The sequence below is a fragment of the Delphinus delphis genome, chromosome 3, assembly GCF_949987515.2.
Source record: "Delphinus delphis chromosome 3, mDelDel1.2, whole genome shotgun sequence".
Classification (NCBI taxonomy): domain Eukaryota; kingdom Metazoa; phylum Chordata; class Mammalia; order Artiodactyla; family Delphinidae; genus Delphinus; species Delphinus delphis.
Window position 1 is genome coordinate 96539616 of NC_082685.1, and position 22946 is coordinate 96562561.

General features: G+C 39.2%; 1 pseudogene; it reads left to right on the forward strand.

Moving 5' to 3' along the window:
- The first annotated feature begins 1426 nt into the window (after window positions 1-1426).
- On the forward strand, window positions 1427-8406 carry LOC132422438 (mitochondrial import inner membrane translocase subunit Tim17-A pseudogene; annotated as a pseudogene).
- The last annotated feature ends 14540 nt before the right edge of the window (window positions 8407-22946 follow it).

A 22946-nucleotide genomic window follows, 5' to 3' on the forward strand; every position in this document is an offset into this window, starting at 1 on the left:
AACAGATTCTTTTTTATGCTACCTCAACTCTAAAATGTTCAAATAAATGTCCTATGACTTAAGAAATAAAAAAATACTTCCAGTGGGCATTTACAGGGAAGGGCACCAGGGAAATTTCTGGAATGGTAGAAATCTTCTATGTCTTGACTGTGTTGATTACCTAGGTGTATAGCATCCATCCAACTGTACTGAATTATATGCTTAAAATGGGTGCATTTTTTATTAAGTTATACTTGACATACATTATTATATTAGTTTCAAGTATGCAATATAGTGATTCGATATTTTTATACATTATGAAATAGTCACCAGAGTAAGTCCAGTTACCATCTGCCACCATACAATGTTGTCACAATATTATTGACTATATTCTAAAACTGATGCACTTTATAGTAGGTAAACTATACACAAATAATGTTTATAAGACAAAAGCACTTCTGTTTATCTAAACTCTGAGTTTTTAGAATTTGCCACGAAGACATTGTTGCTTACCACTACAGTCCTCATCCCTCTCCCACCTGTGATGATATGTGGATTTCAGAGGATTTATTCTATGGGGCTATTTATGGACTGGGAAGTGATGAAGAGGCAAAAGTGGCTCTGCAGGTGACAGGTGTCACTCAAGGAAATGTCACCAGAGCTGTCTGCAGAAGCTGAGATAGGCTTAGTTCTTTCATGAGCATCTCCCAGGTGGTGGTGAAAGATGTAGAAGGAGGCATCTTGACTTGATGTCATGGAGACAGAGTCCAGTTCTCTGTGCATATTTATCTCTCTCTGCTCCCTTTCTCATTACTGTATCAGAGGTCAGTCAGAATGATAGGTACCAGTTAATAAAACAAACATCATTATTTCTGAACCAGGCAACTCTCCAACTGCTTGTTATAGTCTCTCTAAAGGCAATTTGGGGCTAAACTTTATTGTGGCTTAATTCTACTGTTTAATTATGGTGGTGACTAAATTATTTTTTAAAGAAACAGCTTCATAATGCATCTAACTCTAAATTGCTCTTGGTTAGAAACAGTGAAATTTAGACTATGAAATGGCCAACGTAGATAATTTCCTTTCCTTATTCCCCAACATTTGGCCTTCTTTTGTAAACGCTTTTTAAAAAGCTCAAGTCTCAATAATAATGTTAATGCTATAAATAAAATTGAAGAAGGATATTGAAGATACTTATGAGTAAAGACTTCAACTACTTTGAAGAAAGTCAGAGGAATGGATTTATCTGTGCAGGTCTAGTATGTATTATTTATTTTAAATTTTCTTCAACAAAATCTTTGGGAATTTCACTGGATAATTCTTTGTTTGCTAGTATGTTTTAGTAATAAATAAACTCTATGTTTAAGTAATAAAACTATCCAATAATACAATTTTTCAATTTATCCAAATTGAGAGAGAACAAGCTATTTACCTGATAACACTGAAAATGTATGATCATGTCACTGACCAAGCGGTGAAGACTGTAGAAAGTCATCCAAACATCCATTTGGAGTTTACTTTTTACCATCTCCCCAGGCAGTATGTCTCAGTGGATGGGCCGGGCATGCTGCCACACCTGGTGGAAGGGGTGGGGATGGCGTTGCCTCTCTCTAGGCCTCAGTTCCTGCAGGGGTCCTTCCCCTGCCAGACTGGGTGTGGTGAGTATATCTCAAGAAGGAGCCAACCACTTATTAAAGGAAAATGCCTCCATTATCCACTGGGGAGCGTGTCCACTAGTGCCCTGGCTTCAGGGAGGAGGGGAAGAGCTGCTCTGCAGGAAGCCAGTGAGGACATTTGCTCCTGGAGGGAAGAGAATTGCTGGGATGTGTGTGCAAGAGTGAGGATACAGCTTCACTTAAAGAGTGTGGACCATTTGGGGCTTGAGGCGACCCCTCCTTGGACTGCAAATCTTCAGCTGTTTCTAGAAGCATTTAATGCTTAGGAAGAATAGTATATATTTTTTCTTTTTATTATTTTTTTAACGTCTTTATTGGAATAAGAATAGTATTTGTGTTTGTTTGTTTTTAGAAACCAGTGACCAGGCAGAGTTTTGTGACTGGTTTACACTTGTGGAACAGAGATCTGAGCACAGATGTAGGAGCTGGACACAAGGGAGTATCAGGAAGTAAGCCCTGAGGATTTCACACAACCCAGTTTGAGACAAAAACCAAACCCCTGTCGGGGGTAATGGTTCCAGTCTTAGGATGAAGCAAAACCATGAAAGGCAGAGCAGACGATGAAAACAATATAAGATCCTGGGTGACTTCCTTGAACACTAAGTCAAACATCTTTTGCAAATGTCCCTATTAGACTTTCAAGTTTTATGAAATAATACAATTCCTTTTTGAATAAATCAGTTGGAAGAGGATTGTATATTACTTGCAATAGAAACAACCTAATTGATATAAGTAATATAAGAGTATTATTACCATATATGTAAATCATACTCTTTAGAGTTTAGATATACAAATAAGTAAATGATATTTTAATTTTAAAAAGCTTTGAACAAGCAAATCAAAGATGTAAAACAGGCCACTGACTTAGCAGTATGTGAAATGGATATTAAATCACTTGATGTGGAATAGTTTTTAATGTTTTAAATATCTTTTATGGAAGGTTAGTTGAACACTAAAAAGCATAAAAAATGTACAACATCTTGGCAACGTGTTTAGGTCTCAACTCCAAGTTTATGTTTATATTTTCATAGTTTTTTTATATACAGATAAAGGATGATAAATCTAGTCTGGGATAAACTTAAATTAACTCTCTCTCTCTACAAAAGCAAATTTTTTTGTGTGTGTGTGGTACACGGGCCTCTCACTGTTGTGGCCTCTCCTGTTGCGGAGCACAGGCTCCGGACGCGCAGGCTCAGCGGCCATGGCTCACGGGCCCAGCCGCTCCGTGGCATGTAGGAGCTTCTCAGACCGGGGCACGAACCCGCGTCCCCTGCATCGGCAGGCGGACTCTCAACCACTGCGCCACCAGGGGAGCCCTACAAAAGCAAATTTATTTCATATTATTCATAGTTGCTCACAGACCTGTGGTGTTGAAGAGATGTGGAACAATTTCCCCAAAGTGTGAACTTAATCATTTTTTTCCTGTACCCTTTGTAATAATTCAGGTTTTTAAAGCTTCAGAAATGAAAATGTTCCAAGTAACAAAAGAGTTCTTAAGGTGAGAACATAGATCAAATCTTATCACGTCAAGTAGAGCAATTTAATTATAGACCATTTGAACAAAGCTTGAAATATTAATATAGATGGCTGAAGGTACAGATTCCAGTCCTTATGAAAAAGTTTCAGAATATCACTTCTTTTCATGTAAACCCATCTTTCTTGTCCCTTCGATATTTTCACCTCCAAACAGGAGGAGCAGTCCTAGGAACATGAACCCAGATCCATTTTCCCTGCAGCAACTTTCTTTAACCTTGAAGACTCTTTTTCTTCATTGACTGAAGAACCGTGACTTGTCCTATTGGAATCGTGCTCTTGCAGCACGTCTCTGTTACTGTTCCTAGTCTGGGAGGCTTGCTGTAAGGGACAAAGAAATGGAGAGGGAGAAGTTGACATATATGCGCATTCAGTTTTCTCTATTCCGTATGCACTCTTTGAAAGAACATGGATATGTATTTCTCTGTGTAAATGGGGAAGGGTGGATTCAGCAAGCTGTGAGTCAGCCAGACAATTCTGGAAGGACTGTATCAGACCAGGAAGGTTTATTAACCCAACTGGTCACAACTAACAACCAGATAGAAAAAGCACTGGCGTTCCTGCCGGGAGATAGATGTGCCAGCCGTCCTCACGGGGCATCTGACTCTGCCGGTTCTGTTCAGACTCAAGGGAGATAAAGTATCTAGGTGACTCTCCTAACTAGAATGAGCTGCCAATAAGGCATGATAAAGGCAATGATAAACTAAAGTGGGGCATTCTGTGCCCAAGACTTGAAGGACACAGGGATAGAAAGAGGAGGTTTCGGGGGGAGTTGGAGGTGATGAAGGGGAGGAGAGAGGGAGACAGGAGCAAGCATCCACACTGGGTCATTATCTTGGCCTGGCTGCAGCTGGTTGCTAGCTCCCCAAAGGCGAGGACGTTCAAGTGAGAATCTCATGAAAGGCGGTTCTGCAACCCTGACCCCGTGCTCCTACTAGGAAAGACTGCTGTCCAGGTGGTTTCTTTGAGAACGGAGTGACCAATGTCAGTCTGCCCAGAACTTTCCTGCCTTTTTTCACTGAATGTCCTGCACTGGTTGGTCGCCCTGGGGTGCTGGGAAATTCGATGCAGGCTGGTGGGTAGGACCTTGCAGGCAGTGGTGCTCTCTTGGACACAGTATTACTATCCAGGGCAGATCAAAGGAGGAGCAATGGAAGCAAATCTGAAAAGCATGGTTCACATAGGAAATTTACTTTTCTGTCATTTTAATTTGGGTTCTAGGATCCCTTGATTCAGAGAAAGAAGCACAAAACTGTTACTACTGAGGTTCTAGATAACGCTCAGGTATCAGGAGGCCAACAAACCTGGTTCAGGGGACAGAAATAAAGAGATTAGAAATATGAGGTACAGGGGCTGACAGTAGAGGCCTGGCTATGGAGTACGTTTCTTTTACCTTCCACCTCTACCATGGCAAGAAGCTGGCTGTTCATTTAACTTTACCATAGTTCCTATTGGAAGAAGCCCTCACTATATGAAAATAAGCATGGGAGAGGCAACTAAATTACATAGAAAAAAAATTCCACTGATTTCAATTCAAAATATGTGTACACATAGCAAAAACCCCTGGAGGAAATGTATAAGGAGGTTAAAATAGTGCCATGGAACGTGTTAGCTACCTGTCCTTTTGCAGGAATTAGAAAATAAAGCAATTATATTACGTTCTATTGAAAAGGCTTTCCAACACGTGGGCTGAGTACCTGTTGATGTTAATCCATGAAGGACACAGAGCGGAAGACGTAAAAGAATCCGGAGGGTTGTCAGTAAGAAGCTGTGCAGGTCCGTGGTGACCTAAATGGGAAGGAAATCCAAAAAAGAGGGGATCTATGTATACGTATAGCTGATTCACTTTGCTGTAGAGCAGAAACTAACATAACATTGTAAAGCAACTATACTCCAATAAAAATTAATAATAATAATAAAAGTAGCTGTGCAGGTAACAGTGGGGCAGGACATAGAGAAAGAGATGATTTACGTTTGAAGCTACCTCAGTGGCTTCAAATTCTTCACTGAGACATTTCATCATTTTTCCTTGAAAGGAGAGTTCATGGTCAAGTAAGTTTGGGAAACTGTTTCCCTTTGCTCCCTCTTCAGCAGGTACTTTAGCAGGTCGAACTGCTTAACTTTGTTTAGGTATAGTATTTCCCACAGTTATAGAACCAAGTAATCTTATCTTATTTTCAATTGAGAAACAATTATTATCATCCTAGGGAAATAGTGAACCACAGAACATACTTCAGAAAAACTGCTTCAGAGAGTTTGTTCCTGAGAATACTCCCAGTGACATTCTTTTCAAGGTCAATGGCATCTTCAGTTGGAATATGTGGCCTTTCCGAAAAGAAGCATTGTCTTAATTAACTGGAGCGCTGCATGATTGTATCTTTGTGAATCTTCTCTTTGAAACGACATCTAAGATCCAAAATGTAAAAAGAGACCAGTCTTTTGGAAATGCTGTAAACAAGAAAAGAGTTAAAAAGGCAAATATGAAAATTAAGGTGGCCATTTGAAGATCAGAATGATATTTCAATTAAAATCATTCAAAACAGGTGTTGAAATTCTTGCTAAAATTTGGATGGAATTAAACGTAAAAATTAATGAGTAAGGGCCCATTGGGAAAAGATTGCTGTTTACTTGAGAAAACGGCTGAACTAGAAAAAATACAAACATAGTTCCTACCCAAACACTACCCTTTTAATTGCAAACCTGTTGAAAGTGCAAAACATAGGAAAATTATAAATATTTTATAACTAGAGGACATTTTAGCTGAGCAGCCTAAACATAGGCTTTTAGGCTAGAAGCAATACACTTTCATTTTAATATGATATAAATAGGTCATCCATCTTTACCGGAGAACACTATTTTGCACTGAGTCAAAAAAAAGGGAGGCTTTATTCAGATGTGAGGAAACAACAGGCATTCATTAAGAATATTTAGAAAAAGCGTGTGGGGGGAGGGATAAATTAGGAGTATGGAATTAACAGATACACACGATTATATATAAAATAGATAAGCAACAAGGATTTTCTGTGGAGCACAGGGAACTATATTCAGTATCTTGTAATAACCTGTAATGGAAAATAATCTGAAAAAAATATAACTGAATCACTTTGCTGTATACCTGAAACTAAAACAATATTGTAAATCAACTATACTTCAGTTTAAAAAAAAGAAAAAGGGGGCTTCCCTGGTGGCGCAGTGGTTGAGAGTCCGCCTGCCGGTGCGGGGGACGTGGGTTCGTGCCCCGGTCCGGGAGGATGCCACGTGCCGCGGAGCGACTGGGCCCGTGAGCCATGGCCGCTGAGCCTGCGCGTCCGGAGCCTGTGCTCTGCAGCGGGAGAGGCCACAGCAGTGAGAGGCCCGCGTACCGCAAAAAAAAAAAAAAAGAAAAAGGGTGTATTATCTTTCAAGAAGTCTCTGAAGATTTGTCTCGATTGAATTGTCCTTTCCAAAATAAATGAAGCACTAAAGAGCTTTGTTATCACTTGACTGAAGTCTTCTAGAAAAGTAGTTTCTCTCTATGAGTATGTGACACAGGGAGGTGAGTAGATGTCTTGGCCTTGGATGAAGCTGTGTACTCTTTCTGGAGTTGTCACATCCATACACAGGACCATGCCCAGGAAGATTCGTGAGCAGTTTTCCTTGGGGATTTCCACATGCCCAAGAACATTCCTCCTCCCCATCTCAGTATCTCCATAAGCACCCAATGTTTCAGGTCTCCAGCTGCCAAGAGTCCCTTCTCTGGTACTCCACGCTGGCCCGCTTACGCAATGCATCTTTCCTGCATCTTATTGAAACTTCAAATCTTTTCCTCCTTCCTATTTACAAGAGCAAAACACTGGAAACAACTTATATGTGAAACAGTAAAAAAATTTAAGAAATGGATTCTGATGAAACACAAATCAATCACTAAAATGATGATTTTGTTCACCAGAGAAATGTTAAGTGAAAAAAAACCGATATAAATTCTATGTATTATATAATCCATATATATAAATTCTATATATGCATTCTTTCTCTATACATGTATGTATACATATTCTATGTAAGTACTCTCTATACACACATATTTACACATACATGCAGCACTAAAATGTTAATAGCACTTATGATACAATTACAGTTGAGTTTTGTCTTCTTTACCCATTTTATTCATTCCAAATTCCTCACAATAGTTGTGTATTACTTTTCCATTAAGAAAAAAAATTGTTTAGAAATAATAGAACTATTTTCACTATGATCCATTCCAGTCTTTGAATCCCTGGTTTTTGCTACAGGAACTGGACTTATTCGTGCAATTATGTTAATATATGTGGCACAGACCTTGAATTTTGTGTCAAGCGGTCTGGAGACTAGACTTGTCCTCTGCTGATCGGCTCTGTGACCATCCTCTGGCCTCTCTGGGCCTCAGTCTTCTCATCAATAAAGAAGAGGCTCGGGCTTCTCTGGTGGTGCAGTGGTCGAGAGTCTGCCTGCCGATGCAGGGGACACGGGTTCGTGCCCCGGTCTGGGAAGATCCCACATGCCGCGGAGCGGCTGGGCCCGTGAGCCATGGCCGCTGAGCCTGTGCGTCCGGAGCCTGTGCTCCGCAACGGGAGAGACCACAACAGTGAGAGGCCCGCGTACCGCAAAAAAAAAAAAAAAAAGAAGAAGAAGAGGCTCGGTCCCGGCATCGCGGCGAGACGGAGTCCAGAGGGCGGAGTCCAGAGGGAGGAGTAGGCGTGCGAGCCCCGCCCCTGGCGCCTCGCGGATGACTGTGGTGGCGCCTTTACCATGCGCACCGTAGGTGGTGGTATCTTTCAAACCCTCAGAGGTTTTCGCAGTTCTCGGGTGGGAGGAAACCACAAACTAGGAGGGAGTTTGACAGATCTTAAAACCAGGGCTCCGCAGTTGGGAGGTAGCTTTGCAGTCTGGGGAGTTCAGTTTTCCATGACTGACCGCAGTGTGGTTCAAGTCAGAGGGCAAGAAGATCCCTGGAATTCCATCACAAGTGGTGCCTGCAGAGGAGCCATTCTGGCATCAAGAAACGGACCAGTGGTTATGGTTGGGTCAGCCGTGATGGCTGGCGTTTTCCGAGCTCTAATTGAAGGAGCTGGTATCTTGTTGGCAGGACTTGCCTTCGCACAATTCCCCAACAGTCCTCCGTTTGCTGAAGACTTCTCCCAGTTGCCTTCAACCCAGTTTACCATACTCACCTTTCAGAGACTATGGACGAAACCAATAGGACTTCTTTCCCAGGATTTCTTTAATGGAGTGAGCTGTAGTTCAAGGAAGGATTTCAGAAAATCAAGTTACAGTCTGTTTTTAAAGCCATAGGTGGGACAACTATGGCCAAATAGGCTATGAAGAGACATTTGGCTCCTTTTTCTATTTAAAGGAAGATGGTGGGAGGGGGGTTCTTAAAAGATAATACATTTATTTATTCATACTTGGCTTGCATTTGTGATCCAAATAGATGTCTAAAATCTTTAAAAGGAAATACAGTAAGTCCTTAGAAGATGAAGGACCAAATGCCAAACGGCAATGAAGCACAACCATCATTTCCTTGGGGACTTCTCCGCCTGGTTTTGTTGTTAGTCAAACAATAAAAAACACCTGGAGATTGCTCTTTATTTAAAAAGAAAAGAGAAGAGGTTTGGATGAGACAGATGACCCTTGAGGCACTTCTCTGTTGAGTCTGTGGCTCTGACTCCCCCAAGTAAGGTATGGTCACTTTAAGGGGCTTGAGCATCCATCCCAAAAAGTACATTTAAATGATACACATTTTTTGTGACATAACTGGCAGTCCTGTATGAGAATATTTGTGGGTTTGTGGGCTTTTCCAGGCCTTACTTTTGTCTCTAGGACAATGGTTCTTAAACTTGAGCCGGCATCAGAATCACCTGGAACGGTGTTAGAATAGAGACAGCTGGGCCCCAGCCCAGGATTCCTCATTCAGCGGGTCAGGGTGGGGCTGGAGAAATTAACGTTTGGAACAAGTTCCAGGTGATGCTGGTGACCTGGAAGAACCCGCCTGAAGAAAATAACGTGGTTGGGGGAAGGCATTTCTCATGTCTGTAAGTATCTTGGATTTCTGTTTTTTCCCCTTTCCAAAATTCTTAGAGAAGTGCTCTGAAGATTATGCAAGGATATCTTCAAGACAATTTTATTTTAAAACTTCCTATAAAAACAATGAAAACATTATTCCTCTGGATGCTCTAAGTAGGAGCAAATGAAGAGATTAATGAGAGGCTTGGGTCTGAGGGTGGTCTGAGGAAGAGAGTGTGTTGTTAGGTTGACTAGAGTCTCCTGCACCTAGAAGGCACACAGTTTCTTTGATGAATTCAACAAGAAAGTGAGACGGTTTTCTCTGTGGAGCATGTTTAACCTAAATACCAAGATGGGCTCAGGATGTCACAGTTACTTGATTGGTACCTGGATAAGCCCTCATAGACATTTCCCCTGTCTTGTTACTCAACTTACAGAATCAATAGCATCTATGGGCGTGAACATCAGAGTCGGCAAACTCAGGCAAGGACGCTGATGAGGCAGCCTCCTCTGCCTGTGGAACTAGTTCCCATTGCAGGAATAAATCATGTATTGTCACTTCCCATATCTTTTGCACACACACCACCCCATCTACCTATAGTGCCTCAGACTAAGCTACTTGTTTGCTGTTGTTGTTGTCCTACTAGCCCTCTGTGAGTGACTTGACCATGGAACTTGTCACATCTTACTGTCATTGTTCAATGATGTGCTGCTTCTTCCATGGAACTGGAAGTATCTTGAGTACACAGCTGGTCTTGGATTCATCTCTATCTCCAGAACCTAGTAGAGCATTGGACAAATGTTTTCTGTTGAAAATAGGGCCGTGAATATTCACAGGCAAAATTTTATGTTTAATATGAGTAAAATGATCAATAAAACAAGACCATAACTCAAAAGTAGGCAAACGGAGTGTGAAAGATCAAATCTCTTTGTACTTTCTCCATGTTCAAACTAACAAACCAGCAAACTTCCCCTAGTTTCCAAACACTCTCGGCTCTCAGCCTCTCCTGGTCGCTGTCTGCTCCAGGATCTGCCAGGGCTCTTCTGGAAATTTCAGAAATCCACCTTGGATTTCTCATCTGACTTCTCCCCTGCACTCTCTGAAGGAGATTACTGCTTGTTTTTTCTCCTTAAAGACAAATCAGAGCCCTGACATTTCCACCAATAAAAAAAATGGAGGCTAAAGTACTTCGTGCTTAGAAAGAAGCTTGGAGGTATTTGATGCGTTAGATTTTATTCTTGCTTTTAAAAGAAAGAATTTGATATCTCTCTCTATTTTTCTATCTAGCTATTCAGTATTTAAACCAGCTATATTTATACTTGTTTGTATGTATAGAAAAGTGTTTGAAATGATGTTTACCTGCTCGTAATTATGGGTAATTTATATAGTGGGATTCAAGTGGCTTTTAAAACACTGTTCTTTATCCTGGTCAGTACTGATTCTTAAAAAAAAATAAGCATTCATGATTTTTACAATTGCTATTCCAAAATAATTGCCTCTATAAATATTTAGAAGATCCCATGCCTCATGTAATGTCAAACCATGGATTCATCTGTTCTGTTTCTTAAAAGACACAAATGTCAAGATGCATAGACTCAAGTTACCAAAGCCCAGAGCAGAAAGGCGAGTTGTTTTTGTGTATAAATAATTCTGCAGAACTGACCTTTTGGGACTTTTCAACCTGCAGTACATGGAGCATTCTTTGGGGGAAGGAATCTGACACTATTACAGGTAGATCAAAGAGGGAGTTATTTCAGGCAGCCAAGGTGGTTCTGTCTTTAGAGTGAGTCAAGGCAATGCTGTTTGGCTAGTTTTCCCCCCAAAGCCATGTAACCTCAGAGATGAGAAATAGAGCACAAGGTGATCATGACCTGACTGTTCTCCTGGTGAGACATGATGAAGGGCTGTTCTAAATGTGAATGGTAAAGAATCTTCTAATTCTTTGTCTGGATGACTTTATGGGGTTTTGGTGTTGCTACAGGCTAGCTATATGTCCTTGCTGGGACAGGAAATTAAAATGGAATTTTTGGCTGAATTCTCTGGTGATAGATTGCAGATAACAATGTGAGCTGTGAGACAGAGCATCCTATAGGAATTTCCAAGTTAATATCCCAAAATCAGTTACATGATTCTAACACATCTCATTCACCTCAAGGATAAAAAAGGGTCCAGTTGTTGGGGATCAAGGAGAATTTGTGAGAAGGATTTCCTTGGAGATCAAAGCTTCAAGGGGACAAGGTTTATACGTGTGTGTCAGGGCACTTCTCTTGCAGAAAGCGAGGAGTTCCCTGGTGGCCTAGTGGTGAGGATTCTGGGCTTTCATTGTCATGGCCCGGGTTCAATCCCTGGTCGGGGAACTGAGATCCCACAAGCTGTGTGGCACAGCCAAAACAAACAAACAGACAAACAAATAAAGAGAAAGGGGCTTCAGAGCTTCCACGGGATCACGTGGAGAACTTGATATGTGACACAGTCCAACCGCTACCTAGGAAATGTTTAGGGTGAGAGATGGGCTGACTGCTGGCTGTGGTCTGATTGAGCCTATGGGGTGGGATAAAAGCACTGGTCAGGATGGGAGGGAATAAAGACGGCCTGGAGGCAGAGCTCTGTGGGCTCCCATTGGGTTAGTGGCAGAACATCCTCCCTCAGGAAGTGGAATCCCACAAGGACAATAGCCACTCCAGTACTAGGATCCAATGCAAGCAATGTCCTTCTCCAAACCAGGGATGACAGGCCAAAGGCAGGATATGACAGCAGGTCGATCAAGTCATGAGTTTTTAAGGTATGTTAAGATATAGTTAGCATAAGTCAGAATTATGGCCCCAGTTACTTCACGTGTCCACGTGTGACCTCTTACATAATGACTGAAACATGAATTGGTCCCACTCCTGCTGAAGAAAGCACTGCCCTGAAGTGGAAATTAAAACAACCCCAACAGTGAACCAAGCAACCAAAAACCAAAAACTGCTTGCTGGCAGTTCACGTAGTCATTTTGAATTGAATTTTCTATAAATTACAACAAAGAGAATAGGTACGTGTATGTGTATAACTGAATCACTTTGCTGTACACCCGAAACGAACACAACATTGTTAATCAACTATACCCCACTATAAGATAAAAATTAAAATATAAAAATTTTTCTTATAAAAAAATGACAGCAAAGAGAATTCTGAATAATAGACAAGTGGTGAGGCCCATATGAGTCAAGGAAATCCTCTGGGTCTCAATCAAATGTTGAACAATTAGAAGTGGGGGGAAGGCAGATGATTAGCCTGACCTGGGACACCCGCATGTCATAGTTCAGCCTTGTGCCTGGGACTCTTGACTCATATGGTTTGGTCCTAAGGTCACCGTTCCACTCTGTGGAGTCATCCCTCATCCCTGAAACCTATCCCACATCCTGCTTGCCTCACAGACAAAACACAAGATTAGGGCATTTTAAGTCCAGACTTGTAAGATGGGAAAATTATAAGCCCTATTTTATTTAAATCAATGTTGGTTAGAAGGTATAACTGAATTTGATGGATTTCCACGTCCCACTAGAAATTGTTTATAAAGAACCGGGAAAGAATGAGAGTCTGTTGACACATCAGGTTTGAAAAGACAAGACTCAAATCAGCCTTTACATCTTGAATAAAGTGAAAGTGACAAATACTTTCAGAATAGTTACTATAAAATTTAAGTTAAATATAAACTTATTCTATATCTTGTCATCATAAAAATGAATATTTCTATCTGTTTATTATGAAGGACCTTCAGTTTTCCTAGTATATTGAGATGCTGACTTGAGTAGTTTCAAGGATTGTTATAAGTTCCAGAATAGACTATGATATACACAGAAATCCAATTTATTAGAACGTTTGTTGCAGAAAACTGTGTTCTTTTCTAAAGTTGAAAGCTGTTTTTCTTGGGAGGTTCATTTACCTTGGGAGGTTAAGTGTTAGATAACGGACGGTATCGTTGATCTAGTGCAAATTAACTCAATTAGAAAAAAAGGACTGTAGATTGTCTTAAAATTAGGAACATAATTAAAGGCATACTTCTTCTTTGAGATATTTGTTTACAACTAAAATAGTCTAACACATTTACTTTGAAACACTATGAGAATCTCGATTTCTTTTCCATAGCTTATAGTAACCTTTACCCCTATTGATTCAACCAAGTCTACCCCAAGTGTAGGGGCAGAAACAGATCTGACCCTGAGACCCAGAGGATTTCCTTAACTCATATGGGCCTCACCACTTGTCTATTACTCAGAATTCTCTATGTTGTAATTTTTTTTTGATAAGAATTTTTTTTTATATTTTAATTTTTATTTTATATTGGGGTATAGTTGCTTAACAATGTTATATTAGTTTCAGGTGTACAGAAAAGTGATTCAGTTATGCATATACATGTATCTATTCTCTTTGTTGTAGCTTATAGAAAATTCAACTCAAAATGACTCAAGCAAAAAAAATTATTCGCTCCCACAACTGTAAATTCTAGGTAATATGTGAGGCAAGATCCAGCAGTCACAGGATGCCATTAGGATTGGCTCGCTCAATCCTGGTTCTGCTTCCTCTATGTTGGGAGCTTTTCCCCTCATATGGTCAGATGACTACCAGCAGGTCTGGGTTTTCATTTGATCAGTTTAGCAATCGCAGTGGAAACAGAGCTTATCTGAAGAATATTGGTTCTGATTGGCCCAGTATGGTCCACCCCAAACCAATCACGATTTTAGAGGGATGCAGGCTCCAACTGGCAAGGCCTGGGGTACGCCCACCCTTCCTGCCAACAAGAGGGGAGTCAGATAGACCTAGAGTGTGTGCGTGCAAGGTTGGGGGCAGCGGGGATGTTTCGAGTAAGGAAAAAATCTCCCTCATCTATGTCCAGCCCTCTTTCATTCTTTTCCTCCCGGGTGGAGTTTTTCAGGGTGCCCACTTCACACTCTATGCCTGGCCCTCTACCTTCTCCGTCTCTTCCTCATGCCTAAGCCCGCTAGCCTCATAATCATAGCCCCACTTTAGAAGCTACACAGGGCACTTTAACTTTGAAAATTACTGGTGTCCAGGCCCCATCCCTTGAGATTCTAGTTCAGTTGGTCTAAGGTAGAGTCCTTTCGGTTGTGTCTTGTAAAAGCTTTGCAGGCGATTTCAGTGTGCAGGCTGGGTTGAGAACCGCTGCTGCCAGTTAAACTTGATGCTGGGAAGCATCTGCCCATCCTCCATACAGAGCAAGATGAAGTTTGAGTCCTCATCCTCCCTGGGTATTGCATTTAGCCATATCCAGCCCTGCCGCTAAAGGAATGAAGCAATAATGATGACATGTCAATCGGTTACTAAGACAGAGAAAGCAGTTGGAGAAGCCTTTTCATTACTCCTGCAATAATACGAGAAGGATCCCTCAGTTTGCCCTCGCATATGGTTTACCCAGTTTATAATTAATCTGACTGAGATGAGCTACCAAAGGGATGTTGTTTATTGATTTTTAGAATAAGAGATGCTTTAAAGTGCAGGGGTGTGTGTGTATGTTTCCTTCATCAAAAAAAAAAATGATTCTCTTAAAGAGAGAAATTTTCTGTCTGTACCACTGGGTTTTTCTACAGATCCTTTTTGCATTTTCTCTGCCACAGGATTGAATTGTCATTGCTTGGCTCTCAAGAAACAACTTGTATATTTTCTGCTGCATGAATCATTATAAACAACAGCTTTGGGAAGGCATTCTAGGGCCAGTAATTATACTGATGAAACAGAAAGACTGTATTCCAAGTGAGGTTAATTTTAGCAGAAGTCAGATGAAAATGTTGTTGACTAACAGCAAATATGCTGGCAATAGAGTCCAAATCACTGGTGCCAGTGACTTGTTGTTTGGGCTGAAAAGTACCCAGGGTTACCACAGAAAGCCAGATTGCACCTCTGGGCAGGCTTCAATTGCTTAAAAGTTTGAAGTAGACATATTGAGCTGATTACATAATAACTCTGAGAAATCACAAGTAAAAAGTAATCCTAAATTAGAAATGTGACTGAGAATATAGAATGTTAACAATTTAAAGTCTCTCTGTGTGTGTTGTGTGTGTGTGCACACGTGTGTGCGAGAGTGAGTGTCGGGGTGGAGAGAGGCTCGTAACCTATGTAGTTGATAACTGACACAAACATGTTTACTTCTCCACAGAGTAAGCTCTTCGGTGAAGGAAATTTCCAAATGGAGAAAAAAATATATTGCATCTTATTATGAAAGCAATTTAGATGTCTTTAAAAAAATCCATGTTTAAATTTTGTTCAGAATTTTGTTTTCTACAAAGAATACAATTCTTTTAGGAAATCAGCTAGGTTCCTTGTAGCCAGCGTCTCAACTCAGTTTGCAGAAATGAGTGTTACCAGATGATTCAACAAATGAGTCCTTCTAGAAAAAAAATTAAGGCAGAAAACACAAAGGTAATTGGTAAAGAAGTCTGCAACTAAAGAGAACTTTGGCATAAGGAGGAAAAATGCAGTTATATCCTCACTGGAAACATGCCACATGTAGCTTTTCTCTTCCTTTTTTCTCACGTGGAGAAAAGAAGCAGAAACTCTGACCACAAAAATCTTGAGTACAAAAGAATGTTTTCCCTACGGTTAGTTTGAATCAGTTAGGCCAGGGTAGTACTTGGCATCTGGTCTAGAGATTAGAGATCAGTCGACAGAAAAACAATTTATTAGTAAGAAAAAAAGTTCAAATTAATCAAAAAAAGAAGGAATGAACCATGGTACTGAGCTATTTGTGGGTGGAAACACTATTTCAGGATCTACTGGACAAGGAACCTTTAAGGATATCACTAGGGGTCTGGCCCTCCCCATCCTCTCCCAGACACTCATTCATTCCTTGCTTCTGATTTTTCCAGACTGACTTAAATCTGCTTCAGTCTCTTTCCATGTGTCAGGCAAAATGGCCATGTGTTAGATAAACAAAACTGGTAGAAAGAGATTAAATTTCTCCACATCCACATATCAACCTTAGGCAATTCTTTACTTGTCTCTTATTGGGCTATAAGCTCATTCTTGAAAAAGCTTTGTGGCCAGGGCTATTGATACTTGGACTGGCCCAGTGTAGTAGGCTGAACCACTGGGCTCTGTGAATATGTTGCCATAAAACGCAAAAGGGACTATGCAGATCTGATTAAGTTAAGGATTTTGAGATGGGGAGAGTATCCTGGGTTATTTTGATAGGCCCAATGTAGTCACAAGATTCCTCATAAGGAGGAAGGCAGAAGGACCAGAGTCAGAGAGAAGGCGATGTAACAATGGAAATCAAGGTCAGAGAGAAGGAGAGTCTGGAAGAGACTAGGCTTCTGGCTTTGAAGATGGAGGATGTGGCCATGGGCCAGTGAGTTCAAGGCAGACTCTAGAAGCTAGAACAAGCAAGGAAATTAATTCTCCCTGCAACCTCCAGAAGGGTTGCAGTCTTGTGACACCTTGATTTGAATATTTCTGACCTCCAACACTGTATGAGAATAATTTGTATTGTTTGGGCCACTAAATTTGTGGTAATTTGTTGCAGCAGCAATGGGAAACTCATGCACCCAGTCTGTGCCCAAACTACTAGGGGAACCAGGGCACAGTGATTGGTAGCCCAACTAGGAACCCATGAAGGATGGGGGAGAGGTGATTTTTCCAGAGGGACACTGGAAAACAAAAACAACATATGTATCATATTAATCAAGAAAATTTGATGCTGAGCAATCCGAAAGTTGGGGAGAAAACTTTAGAAGTGCAATTGGAAGAAAGGAACCAGGACCCTTACAAATGAAATTAATGGAATCCATTTGTAAAGCCCCTTCAGAGCTTGTTTTCTCTGGACTTTGCCCATCTTTTGCTCGTGTCTTCCCCTGGGAGGGAGGATCTTTTGGAATGGTTTGCATTATTTTGGTGGACATATTAGGATGAATCAGTGATACCTATCCTTGCAAGGAAGAATCAGTCACATTTGTCTTTGTAAGGCATATCTCTATGAACTAATATATTTAAATTAATAGCTGTTCCTAAAGTGTTCATTTCTTACGTTTAGCTATATGGCTCGGAGAAATGAATCATGATAGGCAGATATGTTTATTCAATGTAGTTTGAAGATGCTAGCTGGCTTAAAGCTAGGGCTCAAGATGAAGAATTAATTTATATTTTGAATAAAGCCAAAAAAAGGAGTATCTCTCCCACTTATCTATGTTCCCTACCATCATTTGTAAAAATTCAGTTTCTTCTAACTACAGTTATTTGTGAAAGCTATCAATGATTTTTGCCACATTTAAACACTACCTTTTCTCTTGTTAATGCTTATTTATTTATTTTTATTGAGGTATAGTTGATTTTCAACATTAGTTTCAGGTGTACAACATGGTGATTCAAAATTTTTATAGGTTATACTCCATTTAAAGTTATAAAATATTGGCTATATTCCCTGTGCTGTACATTATATCCTTGTAGCTTATTTATTTTATCCATAGTAGTTTGTTCCTTTTAATCCCATACCCCTGTCTTGCCTGTCCCCTGGTAACCACTAGTTTATTCTCTATATCTGTGAGCCTGTTGCTGTTTTCCTATATTCATCTGTTTGTTTTATTTTTCAGATTCTGCATATTAGTGATTAACATACAATATTTGTCTTCCTCTGTCTGACTTATTTCACTAAGAGTAATACCCTCCAGGTCAATCCATGTTGTTGCAAACAGCAAAATTTCCTTCTTTTTTATGGCTGACTAGTATTCCACTGTATATATATATATATATATATATATATATATATATATATATATATATATATATCTCACTTCTTCTTTGTCTATTCATCTGTTGATGGACACTTAGGTTGCTTCCATATCTTGGCTATTGTAAATAGTGCTGCTATTAACATTGAGTTGTATGTATCTTTTCAAATTAGTATTTTCATCTTCTTCAAATATATACCCAGGAGTGGAATTGCTGGATCATGTAGTATTGGGTTGGCCAAAGGTTTGTTCAGGTTTTTCCGTAACGTCTTATGGAAAAACCCGAACAAACTTTTTGGCCAACCCTATAGTCTATTTTTTAATTTTTTTTTTTTTTTTTTTTTGCAATACGTGGACCTCTCACCGTTGTGGCCTCTCCCGTTGCAGAGCACAGGCTCCGGATGCGCAGGCTCAGTGGCCATGGCTCACGGGCCCAGCGGCTCTGCAGCACGTGGGATCCTCCCGGACCAGGGCACAAACTCGTGTCCCCTGCATCGGCAGACGGACTCTCAACAACTGTGCCACCAGGGAAGCCCTATTTTTAATTTTTTGAAGAACCTCCATACTGTTTTCCACAGTGGCTGTACCAATTTACATTCCCACCAACAGTGTACAAGGGTTCCGTTTTCTCCACATCCTTGATAACATTTGCTATTTGTGGTCTTTTTGATGATAGCTATTTTGACAGGTGTTAGGTGATATCTCACTATGGTTTTGATTTGCATTTCTCTTATGGTTAGCATCTTTTCATGTTCCTGTTGGACATCTGTATGTTTTCTTTGGAAAAATGTCTATTCAGGTGTACTGCCTATTATTTAATTAGGTTGTTTGCTTTTTTGATATTGAGCTGTATGAGCTGTTTATATATTTTGGATATTAATCCCTTATTGGTCATATCATTTGCAAATATTTTCTTCTTATTTAGAAGGTTGTCTTTTCATTTTGTTGATGGTTTCCTTTGCTGTGCAAAACTTTTAAGTTTAAGTAGGTTCAATTTGTTTATTTTTGCTTTTGCTTCCTTTGCCTTAGGAGGCAGATTAAAAAAAATATTGCTACATCAAAAAGTGTTCTGCTTATATTTTCTTCCAGGAATTTTATGGTTTCTGGTCTTACATTTAGGTCTTTAATCCACTTTGAGTTTGTTTTTGTATATGATGTGAGAAAATGTTCTAATTTCATTCTTTTATATGTAACTGTCAGTTTTCCCAGCATCACTTATTGAAGAGACCGTGTTTTCTCCATTGTATATTCTTGCCTTCTTTGTCATAGATTAATTGACCATAAGTGCATAGGTTTATTTCTGGGCTCTCTATTCTAGTCCATTGATCTATGTGTCTGTTTTGTTTTTTCTTTTTGCCAGTACCATACAGTTTTGATTACTGTAGCTTTATACTATAGCCTGAAGTCTGAGAGCATGATACTTCCAGCTCTGTTTTGCTTTCTCAAGATTGTCTTGGCTTTGTAGGGTCTTTTGTGTTTCTATACAAAATTTAAAATGATTTGTTCTAATTCTGTGAAAAATGCCCTTGGTATTTTGTAAAGGATTGCAAAAATTGAATCTGTAGATTGCCTTGGGTAGTATGGTTATTTTGACAATAGTAATTCTTCCAGTCCATGAACATGGTATATCTTTCCATCTGTTTGTGTTGTCTTCAATTTCTTTCATCAGTGTCTTATGGTTTTATGAGTAGAGGTCTTTTACCTCCTTAGCTGGATTTATTCCTAGGTTTTTTTTTTTTTTTGATGTGATTGTAAATGGGATTGTTTCTTTAATTTCTCTTTCTGATAGTTCATTTCATTAATACTTTTCTTTAAATAACTCATTTTTAACTTTCCACAAAGAAAAGGAAATTTAAAAATTAATACATAACTTAAAATTAAAAAGTTCACTTGTCACCTAAAATCATTTCATATACCACTAGTTTTTCAGATTTAAAACTTTTGAGTACTCTTTTTGTTCACAGAGAGAATAGCGTTAGTTAACTTTCACCCTAACTATGCTAGTAAACTAAAAGCATAGACATCAGCCTTTGGCTTCTAATAAAGGCAGAGTAACATTCCCATGAGTAATGGGACTAACATTCCCATTAAGAACAATGAAAACTTTGGGAGAAAATAATCTTTTTGAAGGCATCATAGAGCTACCAAGTCTGCAAAGAATTGTAGGACTAAGATTCAGGACAGGTAGACCCAGAAAGATGAGCTCAGAATTTGGGGCTGCTTTTCCCACAGTGATATTTGCCAAATCCAGAAATGTTGGTTGAGAACCTGTAAAGCTGAGCAGATGTTTCAAAAGACTCATGTGGCCAGGGGGAAAGCTGGAAGGAAGGAGGTCTCTGATAAACTTCTAGGTGTTGGGTTGGTATCTCATAGATCCATCCACTACCCAAGTAAGGGTGTATAGAAATTAGGCCAGTGCTCTCAGGTACTGAAGCCCAGCTTCAAAAAATTTTCATCCCTTGTTTTATTAAGCAAATCCAGAATTGCAGTGTTCATGGTCCCTACCAGAAATAAAGGTAAATTCTCTTCGGAGAAAGATAACATCATCATGGGGCTCAAGTTACATCTACTATTTTCAATTGACAATATCTGGCACTCAGTAAGAAAAGGCATATGAGGAAACTAGACAATATAACTAAAAACTATAAACAGAAATAGATCCACAGGGGAGCTACATAATAGAATTAAAAACTATATGCATAATTTGATTAAGGAAATAAAAGAGAGGATCTAGAACTTTTGCAAAGAGCTGGAAATAAAATGAAAAGAAATGAGAAATATAATATCTAAAACTAATGGCTCAAAGTTTGCACTTAACAGAAGATCAGATACCACTGAATGGAGAATTACTAAGCAGAGCAATAGGTCAGAAGAAGATATCTAGAATGAAGCACAAAGGAACAAAACATTGGAAATACTGAAAATAATGAAAGACACAAAGGAGATATAGAAAAAAGTAATATATATATTGTTAAAGTTACAGAAGCAGGAGAAACAGGACAGAAGAAATATTTGAAGAGATAATGGCTAAAGATTTTTCCAAAGCTGATGAAAGACATCGAGCATTTGTTTGAGAAGCATTACAAACAAACCTCAAACAAGGTAAATACAAAGAAAATCACACCTAGAGGCATCATGGTAAAACTGCTGAAAAGAAATGATCAAGATAAAAAAAATTTTTTTTAAGTAGCCAGAGTAAAAAGGTAAAAATTAGAAAACAATGGACTTCAGAAGACAATGAATAGTATTTTCCAAATCACTGGAAGAAAGTAATTTCCAACCTAGAGAAAATGAATATAAGATAAAGACTTTTTCAGACAAATAGAAACTGACAGAATTCATCACCAGAAGATCTGCACTAAAGGAAATAGTAGAATTATTCAGGTAGAAGAAGATCTCAGATGAAAGCTCAGAGATGCAGGAAGAAATAATGGGCACTGAAAGGGGTAAATCTCAATAAATACTGACAGTATGAAAAAATAATACTATATAAACATATAAATAAAATGCATATACTTTTAAATTATGTAAGACGATTTAAGTTGAGAGAAGGGATGAGTGAAATCAAATTGTTGTAAGGTCCTTGCATTATCTGGAAGGCGATGAAATACTTTTTTATTTTAGGCTTTGCTAGTCAAAGACAATTGTTATGACCTCTAGTAACCACTGAAAGGACATTAAAATACTGTTAAAACTATGAAATTAATAAAGGTGGGAGTTAAAATTTTAAAAAATCAGTCCAAAATAAGAATGGAAATACAAAAAAAGGAATATAAAATAGTTCTACAACCAACCCAACAGCAATGAATACTTTTAGTTCTCAGATTGTGATATCTAAGTACCATTTCCCTTTGAAGGAATAAGAGCATTGTGCAGAAATATCTGGTTCAAGGAAACACTCAAGACTAGCCTTGTTCAGCAAACAACAAGAAAGCTACCAAAGGCTACTGAGGTTGTGTCAAATGAACTCAAGAGCCAACCTGAACTGATCTTCACCGGTTTAAGTTGGAAAAATTGCTAATAAATAAGAATAAAATCAAATATATTAAAATCCATCAGTTCAAAACAGTATTTTTTAAAAGTCTCCAATAAACTAAGAGATTGCCTTTCCAGGACACAAGGGCACCAACTCATTCTAAATAATGATAAATACAGGGAAAGAATCAAGCATTTATTGTATTTTTCCTACAAGGACCATACCTCAGTGTAACCAAGTGGTTGATAAAGAAAAATTACTCCTTATAAAAGTATATTAACTAATCAAGAAGGAATGATAAATAGAATTAGCAAACCATATTTTAAACCCTTAATGAATTAATGGACCTAGGAACCAACTATCAATGCTTCCCAGCATTACATGAAAAAAGGCAACTGGATATCGTGTTCCTTCTAATGGAAGCACACAGCAACTCTGATGAAGTTGTCTTGCAAAAACAAACAGGGCTTCCCTGGTGGCGCAGTGGTTGAGAGTCCGCCTGCCGATGCAGGGGACACGGGTTCGTGCCCTGGTCCGGGAAGATCCCACATGCCGCGGAACAGCTGGGCCCGTGAGCCACGGCCACTGAGCCTGCGCTCTGCAACGGGAGAGGCCACAATAGTGAGAGGTCCGCGTACAGCAAAAACAAACAAACAAACCCCCCAAAAAACCCAACCTGAATGAGATTAGGCTTCTAGATATTACCATCAATTTGTAGGAAAAAAAGAGACAAGAACATGTTAAAAAGACACCTTGAGGATACAAATGGCTGAAGTCAGACTGGGAAACTCCATAAGACAAACAACCTGGTTCCTTCAGCAATACAATTTCAAGGAAAAAGTAATTAGATATAGTGGGGAGCTGTAAATTATTACAGATGTAAAAGTCATATTAACTAATTGTAATTATTAACTAATTGTAACTAATTGTAAAAAAAAAAAGAAAAGAAAGTTTGGGTAGATCAGAAATCATAAATGTAATTAAATGAGTCTAGAAAGCAAGTCCTATCTGGGGAAAGAAGAGGAAATATGGAGAGAACA